General features: G+C 40.7%; 1 protein-coding gene and 1 non-coding gene across 2 annotated transcripts in view; one reads left to right on the top strand and one right to left on the bottom strand.

Annotated features, from left to right (window-relative positions):
* The window catches only part of CRYL1 (crystallin lambda 1), a 178,020-nt gene that overhangs the window by 140,388 nt on the left and 17,269 nt on the right, over nt 1-20,363 (bottom strand). The window lies entirely within an intron of this gene.
* LOC123840032 (U6 spliceosomal RNA) lies at nt 7,603-7,707 on the top strand. The gene has a single exon (XR_006789857.1). It is a non-coding gene; the product is annotated as a U6 spliceosomal RNA (small nuclear RNA).

Below are 20,363 nucleotides of genomic sequence, written 5' to 3'. Positions count from 1 at the left end.
AAGATTATGGTACAGAGGGCTTCTGCTTCTGGCCAAGAGGGAGTAACAGAAATCAGACTTACAGTCCTGCCTTAAACAAGCAGAACACCTCCCCCCCAATTATGGGAAAAGTTGGCCTCAGATATTAGACAAGAAGGAGTCTCAGATTGTGATCCCATCCATAAATATACACAGTCTACTGATTTTCAACAAAGGTATAAAGGCAATTCAATGGCAAAGAATAGTCTTTTCAACAAATGGTGCTGGAACAATTGGATATGCATAAGTAATGATAATAATAGCCCCTTACCATATATAAAAATACTAACATCCAAATGCACCCATGTGAAACCTAAAACCACAAAACATCTAAAAGAAAACATAGAAAACTTTGTAATGCTGAGTTAGGGAGAGATTTCTTAGATGTGCCACAAAAAGTTTAACAGGCAAATAAAAAGTTGGTAAATTAGACCTCATCAAATTTAAGAACTTATGCTTTTTCAAGACAATATCAAGAAAATGAAAAGATAAGCCACAAACTGGGGGGGGAAATATTTTCAAATTAGGTATCTATTACAGGTTTTGTTTATAAGATATATAAAGAGTTCTCAAACTCAATAATAATTTTTAAAATAGATTTTAAATTTAATTGTTTAAAGCAGTGACAAGTTTTATGTTGTGTATACATTATCACAACTTTTTAAATGGCCAAAAGATTTATTTTTTTTCAAATTTTTATTTAAATTCTAGTTAGTTAACATAAAGTGCAATATTGGTTTCAGGAGTAGAATTCAGTGATTCATCACTTACATACAACACCCAGTGCTCATCACAAGTGCCCTCTTTAATACCCATCGCCCCTCCAGCCCATCCCTCACCCTCCTCCCTCCATCAACCCTCAGTTTGTTCCCTGGAGTTAAGAGTTTCTTTATGGTTTGTTTCTCTCTCTCTCTTTTTGATGACTGAGAAATATTCCATTTTATATATATACACCATATCTTCTTTATCCATTCATCAGTCAATGGACATTTGGGCTCTCTCCATAGTTTGGCTATTGTTGATGGTGCTGCTATAAACATCAGGGTGCATGTACCCCTTCAAATCTGCATTTTTGTATCCTTTGCATAAATACCCAGTAGTGTAATTGCTGGGTCATAGGGTAGTTCTATTTTAAACTTCTTGAGGAACCTCCATACCGTTATCTAGAGTGGCTGTACCAGCTTGCATTCCCACCAACAGTGCAAGAGGGTTCCCCTTTCTCCACATCCTTGCCAACATCTGTTGTTTCTTGTGTTGTTAATTTTAGGCATTCTGAAGGTGTGAGACGATATCTTACTGATAGGTTTTGATTTGTATTTCCCTGATGCCGAGTGATGTTGAGCATCTTTCCATGCATCTGTTAGCCATTTGGGTTTTTTTTTTAAGATTTATTTATTTATTTATTTGAGAGAGAGAGAGCACGTGCATGAGAGGTGGGGAGGGTGAGAGGGAGAAGCAGACTCCCTGCTGAGCAGGGAGCCCATGCAGTACTCGATCCCCGGGATCCAGGATCATGACCTGAGCCGAAGGCAGTTGCTTAACCAACGGAGCCACCCAGGCACCCCTGTTAGCCATTTGTATGTTCTTTAGAAAAGTGTCTATTCATGTCTGCTGTCCATTGCTTAACTGGATTATTTGTTTTTTGGGTGTTGAGTTTGATAAATTCTTTATAGATTTTAGATACTAACCCTTTATCAGTTATGTCATTTGCAAATATCTTCTTCCGTTCTGTAGGCTGCTTTTTAGTTCTGTTGATTATTTCCTTTTCTGTGCAGAGGTTTGTATCTTGATGAAGTCCGAATAGTTCATTTTTGCTTTTGTTTCCCTTGCCTTTGGAGATGTGTCTAGGAAGAAGTTGCTATGGCTGAGGTCTGAGAGTTCACTGCCTGTGTTCTCCTCTAGGATTTTGATGGTTTCCTGTCTCACATTTAGGTATTTCATCCATTTTGAATTTATTTTTGTGTATGGTGAAAGAAAGTAGTCCAGTTTCATTCTTCATGTGACTGTCCAATTTTCCCAACACCATTTGTTGAAGAAACTGTCTTTTTTCCATTGGACATTCTTTCCTGCTTTGTCGAAGATTAGTTGACCATAGAGTTGAGGGTCCATTTCTGGGTTCTCTATTCTGTTCCATTGATCTATGTGTCTGTTTCTGTCCCAGGACCATACTGTCATGATGATTACAGCTTTGTAATATAGCTTGAAATCCAGAATCATGATGCCTCTAGTTTTGTTTTTCTTTCTCAGGATTGCTTTGGCTATTCGAAGTCCTTTGTGCTTCCGTACAAATTTTGGGATTGTTTGTTCTTGTTCTGTAAAAAATGCTGTTGGTATTTTGATAGGGATTGCATTAAATGTATAGATTGCTTTGGGTAGTATAGATATTTTAACAATATTTGTTCTTCCAATTCATGAGCATGGAATATCTTTCCATTTCTTTGTATCTTCTTCAGTTTCTTTCATCAGCATTTGATAGTTTTCAGAGTACAGGTCTTTCACCATTTTGGTTAGGTTTATTCCTAGGTATCTTATTGTTTTTGGTGCAATTGCAAATGCGATCAATTTTTATTTCTTTTTCTGCTGTTTTGTTATTGGTGTATAGAAATGGAACAGATTTCTGTACATTGATTTTATATTGTGTGACTTTGCTGAATTCATGTATTAGTTCTAGCAATTTTTTTGGTGGAGTCTTTTGGGTTTTCTACATAGAGTATCATGTCGTCTGCAAATAGTGAGAGTTTGACTTCATTCATTCAGCCAATAAATACTTGCGTTGTGCCCCCACCCAATGCCAGTCACTTTGCTAGGTGAGAAGGATTAGATTGACAAGATCCTGCTCTCATGGAGTGTATATTTGGAAGTCAGCAAGAAATAAGTAAATGGATAAGATAATTTCAGAGCTTGGTAGTCTCTGTTGAGTAACTAGAAAGAGATAAGGGGGTAGTGACTATCCAGAAGGAGGCTGTAGAGGTGCTGCTTTAAGTTGAATAGAAGTCTTCTCTGAGAATATGGTTTTTTTAGCTGCAGACTAATTGATGAGAAAGATTCGGTAACATAAAGATCAGCAGTGAGCTTGCCAGATGTGAGAAACAAACAGAAGGCCAACAGAGCTGTAGCATAGTGGGCAAAGAGGTAAAAAATAGTATCAGAGAACCAGGCAGGAACCAGCTCATCTGGGGACTTGTCATGGTAGAGTTTGTGTTTTGTTTTAAATGAAATAAATAAATGAATAAATAAATAGAAACAACCCAATTAAAAAGATTTGAAGGGAGAGTTCACTCAGGAAGATATATTTAATAGTTAATAAGCAGTGTAAATATGTTAAACATCATTAGTCATCAGGGGAATTTAAATTAAAGCCACAATGAGATACCACTGCACACCCATTAAAATGCCTGACATCAAAAACACTGAAAATACTTAGATTGGTAAGGATGTGGAACAATGGAATTCTCATAGATTGCTGGTAGGAATGCAAAAAGGAACAACCAGTTTGGAAAACAATCTGGAAATTTCTTGTGACGTTAAACATACGTTTACCACACTACTCAGCAATCCCACTCCTAGGTATTACTCAAGGAAAACAAAAAGGGTCCACACAGATATGTATATAAATGTATTCTTAGTAGCCTTATTCATAATAGCCAAAACCTAGAAACAACTTAAATGGGGGATAGAATAACAAATTTTGATATATTCATACAATGTAATACTACTCAGCAATAAAAAAGAACAAACTACTTATTTATGCATTCAACAACATGAATGACTCCCAATAACATTATATTGAGCAAAAGAAGTCAGATGCAGAAGAGTATATCTATGATTCAAGTTTTTTTTTGTTTGTGCATGCACTGGCAGCGGGGAGGGGGTAGAGGGAGAGAGAGAATCTTAAGCAGGCCCAGCATGGAGTCTAGTTCGGGGCTCAGTCTCACAACCCTGAGATCATGACCTGAGCTGAAATCAAGAGTCTAACGCTTAACTAACTGAGCCACCCAGGCACCCCATATGATTCAATTTATATATGACTCCAGAAAAGACTGATCATAAGTATAGAAGATACTTCTTGTCCTGAAGATTGGAGGGGATTGCCTCAGTTGGGGCACAAGGGAAATTAGGAGTTGATAGAAGTATTCTGTATCTTGATTAGGACAGTGGTCCCACAGGTATACATATTATCAAAACCCACTGAAATAGGGTGCCTGGGTGGCTCAGTTGGTTAAGCATCTGCCTTTGGCTCAGATCATGATCCCAGGGTCCTGGCATCGAGTCCCCTGGAGGGCTTTCTGCTCAGCAAGGCATCTGCTTCTCCCTCTGCCCTTCCCCGCCTCCCATTCTCTCTCTCTCTCTCTCTCTCAAATAAATAAAATCTTTTTTAAAAAACTCACTGAAATATACACTTAAGTGAGTGCATTACGTTATATATGTTACACCTCAATAAAATTGATTTTTTTAAGGTAGGATTTTGGATGATTTGTATCTTTCAAGAATAAATGTTTGGGGGTGCCTGGGTGACTCAGTTGCTAAGCATCTGCCTTCAGCTCAGGTCATGATGCCAGAGTTCTGGGATCGAGCCCCGCATTGGGCTCCCTGCTCCGTGGGGAGCCTGCTTCTCCCTCTCCCACTCCCCCTGCTTGTGTTCCCTCTCTCGCTGTGTCTCTCTCTGTCAAATAAATAAAATCTTAAAAAAAAAAAAAGAATAAATGTTTGATTCACCCCACTCCCACCCCACCTAGGGAGAAAAAAAAAAAAACACACCGCACAAAACTTTGATCAGCTGAGATGCAGTACAAAGGTGAATTTGTGACAAGTACTTAGAAAGGAAGTAATAGATATTATATTTTTCTGACCAGTAACAGAAATGAAGACCATGTGATTTTTTTTCTTAATTTTATCTGTATATGTGTGTGTATGCTAATTTCTTTCCTTTCTTCCTTTTCCCCTGTTATTTTATGTAAGGATTGTTGGTAGTGCTTACCTTTATAATTTCGGTTACAGAAGATTCAGGTGAGCTTAGACTGAATTACACACAGATACTGAATGTGTTGCCCTGAGATGGATACGATGACTGTTAGCACTTGCTCTGTCTACCCTTTGTGCAGGGAGTAAGAGCAGCTCTGTGGGAGAGAAAATTGCATCTTCTCAGGAGAAAGCGGAGTCTTTACTATTGTGGCAAAAAAATTCAAGTGTGTGTAGAATCAAGGGTCTAACGCTTAACTAATGTTAATGTTATTGGGAGTCATTCATATTTGGATGGTACCCGTGGTCATTGGCTATTGTCTGTCTCCTCCAAACCCTATTATTATTATTTTTTAAGATTTTATTTATTTATTTGAGAGAGAGAGAATGAGAGAGAGCACATGAGAGGGGGGAGGGTCGGAGGGAGAAGCAGACTCCCTGCAGAGCAGGGAGGCCGATGCGGGACTCGATCCAGGGACTCCAGGATCATGACCCGAGCCGAAGGCAGCCGCTCAACCAACTGAGCCACCCAGGCGCCCTCCAAACCCTATTATTAAACAATTGTTTCTCCACCCCAAATCCACCCTTCTATATTCTGTTTGGTGATGCTGAAGCTGGCTTCCTGTGAAATTCTACCAACTGGGGCAGTAGAGAAAAAATGGAAGGCAGAAGGAGGAGAGAATATTCGCTTGCTGATCCTAGCAATGGCATCAGTGACCCCTATTGTTTCCATCTCCAGCTTTTTTGGCCCTCCTAGACACTGCCTCTCATCCCCATCAGAGGCATGACCAATTCCCAAAGGGTTTAAGCCTCAGTTCCACTGGGCCTCTCCTCTGAGCTTCTAGTTCCCAAAATCTTCCTGCATTGCCAGTCCTAGGAGCATAACCATGTCCTAATATTACTGTGTTACCTCAGTGTTCTCTGACTGCTTTTCAGTCCTCCAAGAACTATTGAACTAATTCTCTATATTAAATTCTCTGTTGCAATATCTAATGTGGTTTCTTGTTTCCAGACTAGACTTTGGACTTCTCTAAATGTTAAAAGCTGGTGATTATGAATTGATTCTAATGGAATCCAGGTAGTCTGAAATCCATGTGCATTCAGAGAGAGGTTTTCACATTAAAGTCCTGGCTAAAGTTTAAATGTGTAATATCTGATATGTTCTCCTTTCTTTTAATTAACTTAATTGAAATTGATCTTGATATTTCTGAAATTCTACTCTTTGCAAGTTGAATTTGTGTAGTATGAGACACAAGTACTAGAGAAAAAAACTGGATAAAGTTAAAATAGAATTAAGCACGTGAAAACATGTAGATTCTAATACTACTAGAAATTAAATACTATTAGGCAGAATGGATTTGTACAGCCAAAACTTCCTTATTAGAAATCTTGCACATCTAGCCAAGTATTCAGCCATTGAAAATGGCCAGATGGTGGCTACATTGAACTTGGCACAGACTTCAGAGGCTGAAATCCTTGTGTTTTCCACTCATTTCATAAAGTCAGTTAAGATTAATTTCTATACTCCTTTACTAGCTCAGTATTATCACCAAGAAATGGCAAGAAGTTAAATGTTGCTAGCAAAATTTTAAGAACTCATAGCTCTTTAAATGACAGCACTTTAAACTGAAACTGGTTCTTACGTAACCATACAAAATAGGAATTACAAGTGACTCAAGCGACCATACTTACTGAGACATATTCTGAGGATAAAAAGAACTACAAAAAAAAAAAAAAAACCAACAACTTGAATTTCATTTGGTGGTTTTATTTTTCATACCAATATATTGCTATTTTTAGCTTTTTTTTGTTTGGATAAATCAAATATATATGTTGATTTTGTTTTGGCATGAAGATTTCACCATAAGAGAAAATAAGGTATAATCATAGAAACAAAGAATTTAAAAAGGAGGGATGCCTGAGTGGCTCAGTCAGTTAAGCGTCTGCCTTCGGCTCAGGTCATGATCCCAGGGTCCTGGGATGGAGTCCCAAATCAGGCTCCTTGCTCAGCAGAGAGCCTGCTTCTCCCTCTGCCTGCCGCTCTTCCTGCTTGGCTCATTCTCTCTCTCTCTCTGACAAATAAATAAATAAAATCTTTTTAAAAATTATAAAAAAGAAAAGAATTTAAAGAGGAATGCTATGATCTTAGATAGTTGGATGGATGGATAGATAGATGATAGATGATAGATAGGTAGATAGATAGATAGATAGATAGATAGATAGATAGATAGATAGATAGATAGATAGATAGAGTGAATGACTGAATGAAGGTATTTTCCAGCTTGGTTCTCTGAAGTTCTCTTTAAGATCAGTACCACCCAGTATCACAAATCTGGCCTGAAACCCTGATGCCCCAGTCTTGATCTCTACATTCTTCACTACAAGGAACCAGGACTGCTTGAAGAAATGGCTGACCCATGTTTGGTGTATGAACGCTACCAAGTTGGCCTGGGACAGTTGTGTGTCCAGAGGCAAGAAAGCTTTCAAATATCAATAGAATGGCATCTAAGGGACCTCAGACTCAGCCTATATGGTAATTAGCAATGAGAAGATTTACTTGGAATATCTGGTCAAATGCTCTGCTCTTAAATGACCTCAATTTACCTTTAAGAATTGGATTATTAAGTGCTCCTTTTGGCACCACATATATTAAGAATTGAAATGATACAGAGATTAGGTTGGCCCCTGCCCAAGGATGACACGAAAATTTGTGAAGCAGTCCATATTTCTACAGAACGGATTGATGGTTCCCAGAGGTGGGGGCTTGGCAGCAGGCAAAATGTGTGAAGGGTGCCAAAAGGTACAAATATCCAGTTATAAAATAAATAAGTCATGGGGATGAAATGTACAGCCTGGGTCAACTATACTTAATAATTCTATGTTGCATATTTGAAAGTTACTGAATAAATTCAAATGTTCTTATCACACAAAAGAAACATTCTGTAAGTTTGTATGGTGATGTTAATTAGTCATATTGTGGTGATCATTTCACAGTATATACAAATATCATATTAAAATACCTCTTTTTAAGCATTAAGTATATAAAGGTTAAGAATAAAGACCACAATATTTATGTTCTTGTGTTAAGAAAGGATCTGTGCATACATGATAATTTTGATATTTGAGAAATTCAGTCTCAGGGACAGCCTTGCAACTGCTATTAAAATGTGTAATCAAGAAATTGATTTAGACAATTTTTAAGATAAAATCTAATTTTTTGCATGGCTTTGGAACATCTGAGAAAACTCTAGAATCACCTTGGTATTATTTGTAAGTTTTATTTATTAGACTTATAAGAATTATTTAGCATTTGGGGAATTTTTATGAAGTCAGACAGTTGAAATATATAAAAAAAATCAAATGCAGTAAACTTATAAATACAGTTTTTAAAATGCTGTGAAACTGGAGCACCTGGGTGGCTCAGTTGGTTCAACCTCTGCCTTTGGCCCTGGTCATGATCCTTGGGTCCTGTCCTGGGATTGAGCTGCCGCATTGAGTCGTCCCGTTCCCCGCCCCCCACAATCACATCCTGAATCCAGGCTCACCGGGGAGTCTACTTCTTCCTCTCCCTCTGCTCCTCCCCCTGCTAATGCTCTTTCTGTCTCTCTCTCTCAAATAAATAAAATCTTAAAAAAAATAAAATACTATTTAAGTAACTTAGTAAATTCAAAGGACCCTTAAAAGTGATTGCTCAAAGTTTTGACGTATTTTTTAAAAAAAAAAGCAAGATGACTGTCAAAATCTAAGAAGCCTAAGTAAGAAAAAAGTGAACTCTTGAATCATCTTTTCTGTATCCTGAAACAACCCCAAAACTCCTATCAATGGTGGAGAACTAAGATACTTCCAGAAGATAAAGCCTCAAATCTTAAGGATTGCCTTTGAGCTAAAGACAGCTGCAAACCTCCTTAATTATAAAGTGCTTGAAGAAAAAAGAAGTGCCTGCTTTCAGCCCCAGTCCTCCAGCCTAAAGGAAGCAGGGAGAGGTGGGGCACAGAAAAGGCCAGGTCCAAGTGTCAAGACCTTGTGCACAAGGTGGAGACCTTGAACCGGGGTCTAGGCTGCCTCCCCACTTCGGGATAGTCAGGGCCAGGTATACACAGGTCAGCATTATTAAGCTCATGCAACCAGCACACCTGCAAATGGAGCCAAGTCAAGAATCCAAGCCCAAGCCGAGAATCCAAAGAAATGAGTTGACAGCTATCCACTGTACCCTCCAAGAGGTTGTGAGGGAAGATAGGGGCTTTGGCCAAGAGACTAAAAACACTTCATTGCACAACCAAAGCAGTGGAGGCCCTGGTCAGATGAACAGCTACAGATGCCAGTTGGTCCAGCTGTGTCTGATTAACTGATGGGCTATGCAGCCTGTAAATATCTACTTCTGTGAATAATTTACATAGGTAAAAGGGGACTTCAAGGAGGTTTGTGAGAGGGCGCCTGGGTGGCTCAGTCATTAGGTGTCTGCCTTCGGCTCAGGTCACGGTCCCAGGGTCCTGGGATCGAGCCCCGCATCAGGCTCCCTGCTCTGTGGGAAGCCTGCTTCTCCCACTCCCCTCTCTCGCTGTGTCTCTCTCTGTCAAATAAATAAAATCTAAAAAAAAAAAAAAAATGGAGGTTTGTGAGAGGGCCCCTGAGGTAGGAATGGGGGCATGAAGGACTCAACCTGGTGACCATCCTTTTTACATATGACCCCTCCCCCCAAATCTGGCCAAATCTTGGCAGGAGAAGCTGTAGGCAGGCAGAAGGCGATGGGACTATGTTTATAAGGAATCCATGGGGCAGAGGCCTACCTGCAGCTGAGCTTTGGTGCCCACTGGCAACGCTTGAGAACGAGAGATCTTGGAGAAAGGAACATGCCTTCCAGTTGGTGTGGAAGATGCAAGACTATGTGAAGACTGGATAATCAAGCGTTGCTTTGGGTCCCTGCGGGCTTCTAGGGGGTCATAAACACTTCAGTGTTCGTTGACTCTAGCTCACAAATTTGTTGTTGTTGTCTGACCTGTAGATTTTTCTTTAATTGTGAATCTGAATACTCCTGGAGACAGATCCATGTCTCTGTTATCAACATTGTCAAGCTGCTCACTGGCAGGAGTGGCCAGTGAGTGGCTCTCCCACCCTCAAGGGATAAACATCAGGAAGGGCCTCATGAGAGAACTCGTGTGTATTATTAGGTAGGCAAGGGCAGATGTCAGTGAAATTTGAGTCCTTCCTAGTTATATAATCCCATTTGTACCCATGGTGCCAGGAAGCTTGAATTATAATAATTCACATTAGTGTCATTCTAGAGCATGAAGAACTTTTGCCTCATTATCTCATTTGATCCTCACAATCTTTTAATTGTTGTTGTCTTCATCTGTAAGATGAGAAAACAGGAGGCTCTAAGAGGCAAGTTCAGCAACATTCATTTATTTAACCTCATTCATTAAATATTTATTGAGTATTTCCTATGTGCCAGTCACTATTCTGAATCAGCACTGTCCAACAGAACTTTCTGCAGTGGTAGAAATGTTATATATCTGTACTGTCCAATATGGTAGTCACTAGTCACACGTGGCTATTGCCACTAGGCTAATGTGGCTAAGGAAATTAATATTTAATTTTAGTTTATTCTAACACATTAAATAGCCACATGTAACTGCTGGCTACTATATTAGCTCAGTTCTAGACATTAGAGTGGTGAACAAGGCAGAACAAGACAGACCCCCCAAATTATCCAAATTATCCAAAATTTCTTCTTTTACATAGCCAAACCCCACTTCCTTCTGAAATTGTGAACTGCTTCACCCCATGATGGATGACTGCTCCTTTCTCTGGGCTCCTGAGCTTCCTGTAAGCACTACATGGTACACACTGAGTCATTCATTCACTCTGTTTTTTATTGTACAATCCACTGTGTTAAGAAATGCTTAATGGTGGGGTGCCTGGGTGGCTCAGCCATTTAGTCTGCCTTCGGCTCAGGTCATGGTCCCAGGGTCCTGGGATTGAGCCCTGCACCGGGCTCCTTGCTCAGCAGGGAAGCCTGCTTCTCCCTCTCCCACTCCTCCTGCTTGTGTTCCCTCTCTCGCTGTCTCTCTCTCTCAGTCAAAAAATAAATAAAAATCTTAAAAAAAAAAGAAAGAAAGAAATGCTTAATGTTTAGTCTTTTGCTAAATTGTAAACTTCTTAAGGTTAAGGACTATGCACAAGTTTTCCTTACTAAGCACATACTAGGTGTATCTTTATGCTTCTGAAAGCTTTCTTCCGCTTATTTCCAAAACACATCATTCTCTCCATTTTCTTTTATTTTTTTAGTTTGATATGATGCTATGTAATATGGGACATGGATTCCAACTTCAACGGAAAGTGTTAGATTGGTTTTATCCCCTCCCCACCAGAGGATGCAAAAACAAACCAATAACCCTCAAAGCAGAATATGGAATGGAAAGATGGGATACAGAAAAAGAGCAAAGAAAGTTGTATTCCAGCAGAAGTTGAGAAGATATACAATTCAAAATGATGAAAAATAAAGGCACCTGACTGGCTCAGTCAGTTGCGCACATGACTCTTAATCTCGGGGTTGTAGGTTTGAGCCCCATGTTGGGTGTAGAGATTACTTACAAATAAAATCTTTAAAAATTAATGAAAAAGAATTCGTCTTTCAAATCCCTGCTTCAACATGGAGAATAAAACTGGTTTTGGATAACGGTCTTTTAGAAGTGATGCAGCCACCATAAGAGTGGTAAGCACAAAAGACAGGTCATATGGGCAAAATATTTTAACACTTTAGTCTGCCATGTCATTATAACAATGATTGGGGAAAAACGTTTACATAGGATAAAATTTAGGCAGGGCTATGTTATTGTAAAAGAAATGTGAAGCTTTGTAAAATGTTTCTTTTTTTATAATAATAAATTTATTTAAGAAAGTTACCTATAGAAACGAACTGCTTAAGGTAATATAAAGAACTCTGTATAGCACATATGAGGTCCCCATTGAGCAAGAACAGCTCCTGGGATGTAATCAGAGCCCAGATTTTTATGTCCGGCTCCCCCTGCAAACTCGCTCACTGGAAGAGGTGTTTTCCTTGGTCCTTAATTAAAGGAGGTTCCAGCAGGCCCCGACTTTTCTGGACACATGCAGGGAATTCAAGCTAAGGGGCAGTCTCAGTTGCAAATACAGCAGTCCTAATTAGGTAGGTAAATCTCCCCTCTGCCAGCCGGGACCAGTAACAGGCGAACACTGAAGGTGAACGGGCCGGTTCCTTCTTTCCCATTCGCCTCTGCCACCATTGGCCAGCAGCCCCCACTTCTCTCTCCAGGGTTGGAGAGCAGGGAGGTCCCACTGCCCTCTCATTGGCCTCTAGATGATTCTCTTACTTTGGAGTCAAAGGGCTCCAACAGCTCACCGTCTCCCATGTGGGCTGCATCTGTGTCTATGAAAAACAAATTCTGAGTTTTGACTCATCCCAATATAACACCAATCTCCATCAACCCATGTCTTACCCTCCAGCTGTTCTGTTCTTTTTTTTTTTTTTAAGATTTTTAAATTTTTATTTATTTGACAGACACAGCGAGAGAGAGGGAACACAAGCAGGGGGTGTGGGAGAGGGAGAAGCAGGCTTCCCGCTGAGCAGGGAGCCCGATGTCGGGCTCGATCCCAGGACCCTGGGGTCATGACCTGAGCTGAAGGCAGACGCTCAACAACTGAGCCACCCAGGCGCCCCAGCTGTTCTGTTCTTTAGATTCCTCGAGCAGCAGTCGAATGCCAGTCCCTTACCTCCCTAACCTTCATTCTCTGAGGAGTCTGTCTGCGTCTCTGTCCCCAGGCGTGAGGTAAAGGCCTGAGCACCGCCCAGCCCCCTTGAGGGTGTAGAAGACCATGGCAACAGCCTCCCCCCGCCGCAGATCTCTGCACACATCTCCTTTCTATCCCAACTGTCCACCCCTGACCCCAATGCTGGTAAGGGGTTTACAATTTTTAAAACACGCTCGACAACCTACTTTGGAAAAAATGCACTTTGGGCCGGCAATTCATTTTGACATCTAACATATGTCGTCTTAAAGTATTGGCTGTAATCCCCAATTTAACATCTTGCCACTGTTAAACAATGATTACAGAAGACAGGTGATACAAACAAACTTTACTTAACATTTCATCAAGAGAACAGACTCCCTTCAGAGAACTGAAAAACGGGGCGGAAGACAAGAAGGTTTAAAGGATAAAGAACAGAGAACAAAGAAAAGGCAAATATCAAGTATCAGATCGTCTGGGATCACAAAGTCAGCCTTGTTTGGGGTGAGAAGGCCCAGAGTTGGCTTGGCATTTGGGAATTGGCTGGGTGGAGAGACTGCATTTCGGGTCCAGCCAAGCATTTATAGGGACACAGAAGTTACCCAAATTTCAGTTTGCTAGCACAGCTCCCTCTTGAAACAGCTCCGTCTGGGCCCTGGGAATCTATCTCAACACTACGTAGGTAATAGTATACATGTCAGTATCAGAGAGACAAAGTAGGACAGTGGTTAAAAATGTGGGCCCCGGGGTCAGACTGCCAGCGTTTCAATGGCAAATTCTTCTTTTACTGGTTGTATGATCTTGGACAAGTTCATTAATTCCTCAAAATTCAGTATCTTCAGCAGTAAAATGGGCATAGTCACAGTTCCCTCTCAACGTGGTTATTTTAAAATGTGTCAGGCCCGTAGTAAGTGTTGGGTAGTTATTTGGCTACCACTGCCTTGCACGACAGCTCTTCCACACACACATTCTCCCTGCCCCACCCCCTCCCCGAACCTCCTTGCAAAGCATGGAAAGCAGATTCTAGCCTCACTCTTTCACAGCTGAGTGCTCTGAGACTTCCAGAGGCTAACGAAGGTAATAAAAGCCACTTGGCCAAAAATCTTGAATCAGAACTTTTCTTTCCAATGAAAATACTATGAATTTCAAGCTTAAGCAATGTTTCTCAAAAGATTTGAAATTTGAATTTCAGATGTGAAATTTAAAAACTCATGAATTGGGGCGCCTGGGTGGCTCAGTTGGTTGGGCGACTGCCTTCGGCTCAGGTCATGATCCTGGAGTCCCTGGATCGAGTCCTGCATCGGGCTCCCTGCTCAGCAGGGAGTCTGCTTCTCCCTCTGGCCCTCCCCCCTCTCATGTGCTCTCTCTCATTCTCTCTCTCTCAAATAAATAAATAAAATCTTTAAAAAATAAATAAATAAATAAATAAATAAATAAATAAATAAGATAAAAACTCATGAATAGCCTCCAGGATCGTTCAGAAGCATTGCAACGTCATAGCAAACTATTTCATAAAATGAATGTGCACACAGACTATTGCCTACATCTCTACCTGGCCCCTGTGGACACACCCTTGATTACATGTCCTTATCCTTCATTCCACTTCTTGACCTCCTTTAAAAGATCACAAGTAACCCCACACGTTGATATAGCACTTTACAAAATGTTTTCTCATCCATTCCTTGCCTATATTTATTTTGCTTAAAAAGAAGAAAGGAGAGAGAGACATAAGAGAAGAAAGGAAGGAAGATAAGTTCCAAGGTGAATGAAACATAATGAAATGTTACGGTAATAAAACTGCTCCACAAGAAATAGGGTTTTCATGATCATCACTCAGTTACCGGAAAGACCATAATTCTGAATGACAACAAAATGATTTAAACATGCCACAAACTGAATCGGGAATTTTTTTTCTGTACAAACTTTTCCTCCTCAACATCAGTGTTTTGAGATATTTTCTTTTGGGGGAACCAAAGATAGAAGACAGTTTGTATGTGTTGGGGAAACTTTTGGGGAAACAGAAAGGTGTTCCTAAAACTGAAAGATTCCGCTCTGTTTATATCACTCACATTTGTACCTATACTCCCATGAGGCCCAGGGAAGCTTGAGTTACACGATATTATTTATACTATATATCTCATATAATATATTGATAGTACTATTTTAACAAAGAGCATTTTGGAAGCTAGAATTTCAATATATATCATTGATAATTCTTTTTCCTTTTCTTTACCTATTAAACTGCATGGATTCACTTTCACTAGTAATAGAGATTTGATTTTATACAGGACCTAGAGCAAGTGATCATCAAATTTGTGCCTTTGTACACATTTTAAAACAGCACTTCTTCCTCAAGACACTTATATTTCCATCTGCTGAAAATTGTCATACTGTATTGATATTTTTTAGAACAAGATACTTTACTGCCATCTTCTGGAAAATTGTTTTTATCATTTTTATTAAGTACCAAATCTATGATATCTGAAATGGGAATAACACTTCCTTAGATGTGTCTCCCTTGTGCAGTGCACAACCTATACAACCCTATTTGACAGAGGTTGTGATGAGTGTAATATTGTCTAGGGAAATTCATGTGCTTGAAAACAACTACATCAAAGAGACAGTAGCTACTTGTCAGAAACTAAAGATTTCATCACTGTTATAATTACTGTGGCTTCTTTCCAAATTATTTCTGAATTCACTCAGAGAAGATGTCACTCATGGATTTTATCTTTGTCTAGCCTCAGGATTCTGAGGTGGTAGGAGAAAGAACAAGAGACTGGGTAATGTAGCTCCTCAATTTGAAAATCATGCCAAGATAGAAGATGAGAGGTTAAGTCAACAAGCATGTAGCCTTAAACAAACAGGACAATTAAGATCTTCACCCTGAGTGACCCTTGATTTTCTTTGTTGGGGCTTCAGAGTCAAAGTCATTACGGATAGAGACACATTTGCAATGAAAAAGATTCTCCTTGCTTTTTTGACACAGTTCAACAATTTTATGCACAAGTCACCTCAAAAAGACAAAAACCTCCCAACTTCCCAAGCCACTCTCACTTTCCGTAGCATTAAACTCACCCAACCACAAACCAAATGAACAGGAAGACTAATGAGGTGTCAGGGAAGTGACATCTAGTTCTTCATAAGGAGAATTTTGAAGAGCGCATGCCAATAAAACACTAATTTAATTCTCAATGTTCTGTATTGTGATATTATACGTATGTAGGAGAATTTACCTCACACATGTTTGAAAACCACTATCAGGTCACTAATGTTCTTTGGGCCATGCTTTGGGCTCACAAGCAAATATAATTTATTCAAAATTGTTTTAAAACAATGCAGTCAGGTGATTTTACTATTCTGTCCCTCCTCCCCGTGCTGTCTATTGAACTTCCTGTGGTGATGGAAATGGCCTATACGTGTACTCTCTCCAACACAGCCATCACCAGCCATGCTGGCGATGGAACACTTGAAGTGTGGCTAGTGAGACTAAGGAACAGAATTTTTATTTTTATTTCATTTTAATTAGTTTAAATTTCATCTTAAATAGTCACCCGTGGCTAATTGTTACCATATTAGACGGTGTAGCTTATACATACTCTTCCATCTCCAGAATGCTTTATTTCTGGCTTATGCATTTATGAAACTCCATTGAACGAATGAAGGAATGAAGGAAGGAATGAATGAACATGTTATAAGTAGATATTGTATATAGCTGATGCAGATCAATAAAAATATTTGATGGGTGGTCCTGTCATCTAAGCATCCAACTTTTGATTTCAGTTCAGGTCACGATCTTAGGGTCATGAGATCAAGTCCTGAGTGGGGCTCCATGCTGCATGTGGAGTCTGCTTGAGATTCTCTCTCTCGCTCTCCCTCTGTCCCTCCCCCCGCAGCTCATATTCCCCCTCCCTCCCTCTCTCTCTCCCTCTCCCTCCCTCCCTAACAAAAAAAATTTGATGCTGACAGTGAAACACTTAGTTTCAGTGTTTCATGTCATCAAACATCTTTGTACAATATTCTAAAGGAGTTTGGTTATTTGAGTGCTCCTGTTTTTTGGGGTGTGTGTGTGTGTGTGTGTGTGTGTGTGATTTTGGATGATGAATGAGTGGGAGTTTACTTTGGATTGGATAAGAGTTATCGGGTTTTTTTTTCAAAACATATTCCAGCCTTCACTGATCCTACTTTTGAGTTGAAAAGCTAAATTCGCATCTGTTATGGTGAAACTGATTTAATTACTGACTCAAGCAAGTAGGAAAAAAATTGACATGGTATATACTAGGGAATAAGGCTTTTTATAAGCAAGTTCTTCGGACAGCAGAAAAAGGAAAGCCAAAGTGATGGCAATCTCCTCTGCACATATGCTGCACAGACGGGCCTTTCAGAAATCAGTTTCGGTCTGACACGAAGGCCGTGGCTGCCCCGACAGTGCAGTGTCTGGGGCTCATGAAAAGGCAGGAGTGTGCTTGGCTCTAAAGAAACCCTTCCTTTGGGGTTCCGCCCCCCTTTGCGCCAAGCACAAGGGAGACTGCATAGGCAGCAGAGTGGACTTCAGGCCACCTTTTACTAGTTTCCACCCATGGAAGTTGTTTCAACATTTATGACGGTATTTTTCCGCTTTTTTCCCCCTCTGGCCCACTCCCCTGTTTAATCAGTGATCACCTATCCCACTGAATACAGATTTACTGCCTTAAATCTAGGGCACTCTACTGGTTCTTAAAAGTGAGAGATTTGTATAAAGAGGAAGTTTATTTTTGAACCTGAGGTAAGACATACATTTATACTTAAGAAGTTCCTTTTAACAATAGTTAAAATTCCTATCAAGGCGGACATCTGTCCAATTAGCTGGCAGGAATGTGCTGAGTTACAGTCATCCCTGCGATGTACGAAAAGAAGTCAGACAAGATCGGAGTCCAGGAGTAGTCAGCTCTGGATGAGGCCAAGGCCAGCTCCCCTTTTCACAAGTGACAAGACTCAGTCCTAGAGAAGAAAGGGACTTGGTAAGCGTCACACAGCAACTCAGTAGCAATGCTGGAGACGGAAGCCAGAAGCCCTGACTCAAGAGGGTCAGCTTTCTGTGGCCAACATTTCTCGGTTTTTTCCACCAAAGAACCTCAATGGCAGAGAATGAAGACACTTCCTTCCTGGGGTCACAGAAAACACCTCCTCGAAACTTAAGGTTTCATTGGAGTTTGGAGTGTTTTCTTAAGAATGTATAATAATTTACATTCTATTCTATAATATGTCCATATTTGTGTTAATATAAAATAATATTTGAGGTTCTGGTTCAAGATGGTGATGCACCTCCTCCCATGGACATACTGAATCTACAGCTAGATATGGAACAATTTCCTTTGAGAAAACCCTAGAAACTGGTGGAGTGACCCCTTCACATCAGGCAAACAAGAGAGAAATCACACTGAATGGGTAGGAAAGGCTGAGACACTACCCTCCATAAACCGCTCCCCTGCTCAGCAACTGGTAATTGAGAGGGAACGCAAAACCTGGAGCTTTTCCCTGAGGAGTCATGGGTTTGTACCCCACATCGGGCACCCTGATTTTTAAAACCAGCAGCACCTGAGAATGCGGAGAAAGGGGAACCCTCTTGCACTGTCGACGGGAATGCAAATTGGTGCAGCTACTCTGGAAAGCAGTATGGAAGTTCCTCAAAAAGTTGAAAATAGAGCTACTCTATGACCCAGCAGTTGCACTACTAGGTACTTATCCAAAGGATACAAAAATGCTGATTTGAAGGGGCACATGCTCCCCAACGTTTATAGCAGCAATGTCCACAATAGCCAAACTATGGAGAGAGCCCAACTGTTCATTGACTGGTAAATGGATAAAGAAGATATGGTATATATATATATATATATATATATATATATATATATATATACACACTGGAATATTAGCCATCAAAAAGCATGAAATCTTGTCATTTACAATGAAGTGGATGGAGCTGGAGTGTATTATGCTAAGTGAAATGAGTCAGTCAGACAAAGACAAATACCATATGATTTCACTCATATCTGGAATTTAAAAAACAAAACAGATGAGCATAGGGAAAGGGAAAGAAAAATAAGATAAAAACAGAGGAGGCAAAAATAGTAAGAGACTCTTTTTTAAAAAAATTTTTTAAAGTTTTATTCATTTATTTGACAGAGAGAGACACAGCGAGAGGGAGAGAGGGTGAAGCAGGCTCCCTGCACGGCAGGGAGCCTGATGCGGTGCTCAATCCCAGGACCCTGGGATCATGACCTGAGCCGAAGGCAGACGCTTAACGACTGAGCCACCCAGGTGCCCCAGTAAGAGACTCTTAACTATAGAGAACAAACTAAGGGTTGATGGAGGGGAAGAGGCGGGATGGGCTAGATAGGTGATGGACATTAAGTAGGGAACTTGTAACGAGCCCTGGGTGTTATATGTAAATGATGAATCACTAAATTCTACTCCTGAAACCGATATTACACTATGTGTTAACTAACTTGAATTTAAATAGAAATTTGGGAGAAGTAAATAAATAAAATAAATAAAATAAAATAAAACCAGCACCTCAGAGATGAATCCCCAAAATATCTGGCCTTGAAGACAAAGAGGGCCTTTCCCCATGAGATCCACAGTGCTGTGGGAACTGAGCTGCAGCTCTTACAGGGCCCACCGGCAGACTCACCGGTCCCTGGGCCCAGCACAAAAGCAGCCCTTTGAAAAGTGCCCAGACTCTATGTGGAAGAGACTTATTTACTTGTAAAACATAGGTCTAAGGCACAGGGGCCTGTTGGGATACTCTCCAGGGCTGGAGGCTGGCGGGCACCGTCTTGTACATCCTCCCTCTGCTTTGTGAATGCTGGCAGGCACCTTTACTTTCTTTTTCCTCTTTTTTGTTTTTCTTTTCCTTTTTTCCCCCTTTTCTCAGTAGGTGCCATCCTCACACTCTCCCTTGCCACACTCCAGACCACCAGCATCTCCCAGAGCGGAACTTCTACACATGTCTGGGGCCCCTGTCTTTACAGGTGGTGACCTAGTTTTAATACCTGCCACCCAGGGGACACCCCCTGATTGCCTGGTTCTGGAGGCCAAGTGGGGCTTGTGTTCTTGGGTCCCACAGGACCGTAACAATTAGGGAGACAGTTCATGGCACTTCACAGATAACAGCAGAAACACACCAGGCTGTCTGAGAAAGAGGCCTGTTTGCTTGTCCAGGAGCTTTGGCCTGTGGGGCAAGCTTTTGGTTTGGCACACTTACAGGGTCCTACAAAGGGGCTCTCAGGGAGGAGAGGCCAGTGGACACAATCTTTGCACTCTCCCTCCGCCTCTCCTCCTCTCTTCAGCTCACTGGCATTCCAGAAAGAGCCTGTACCATTGCCTGGTGCCAGGACTTTTATGACTGCTGCCGGGGGAAGCTCTGTATCACCAGGCTCTGGTGGGCTTATACTTTCAGGTTTCACAGGACTTTAACTGATGGAGAAAGAGATTTTAAACAGCTACCACCCCCAGGCACAGCGAGAAACAACAGACCCAGGAGCTCAGTCTTTCTGTGAAAGTGGCCTACTAGCTGAGGGGTAGGCTTCTAATTAAACACACATTTAAGGGCTGTCTGTAACATTTCTTGAGACCCG

Source organism: Mirounga angustirostris, unplaced genomic scaffold (assembly GCF_029215605.1).
Source record: "Mirounga angustirostris isolate CCGP_5_RB_7025 unplaced genomic scaffold, mMirAng1.0.hap1 SCAF_3, whole genome shotgun sequence".
Classification (NCBI taxonomy): Eukaryota; Metazoa; Chordata; class Mammalia; order Carnivora; family Phocidae; genus Mirounga; species Mirounga angustirostris.
This window is presented reverse-complemented; position numbering and strand designations above follow the sequence as displayed.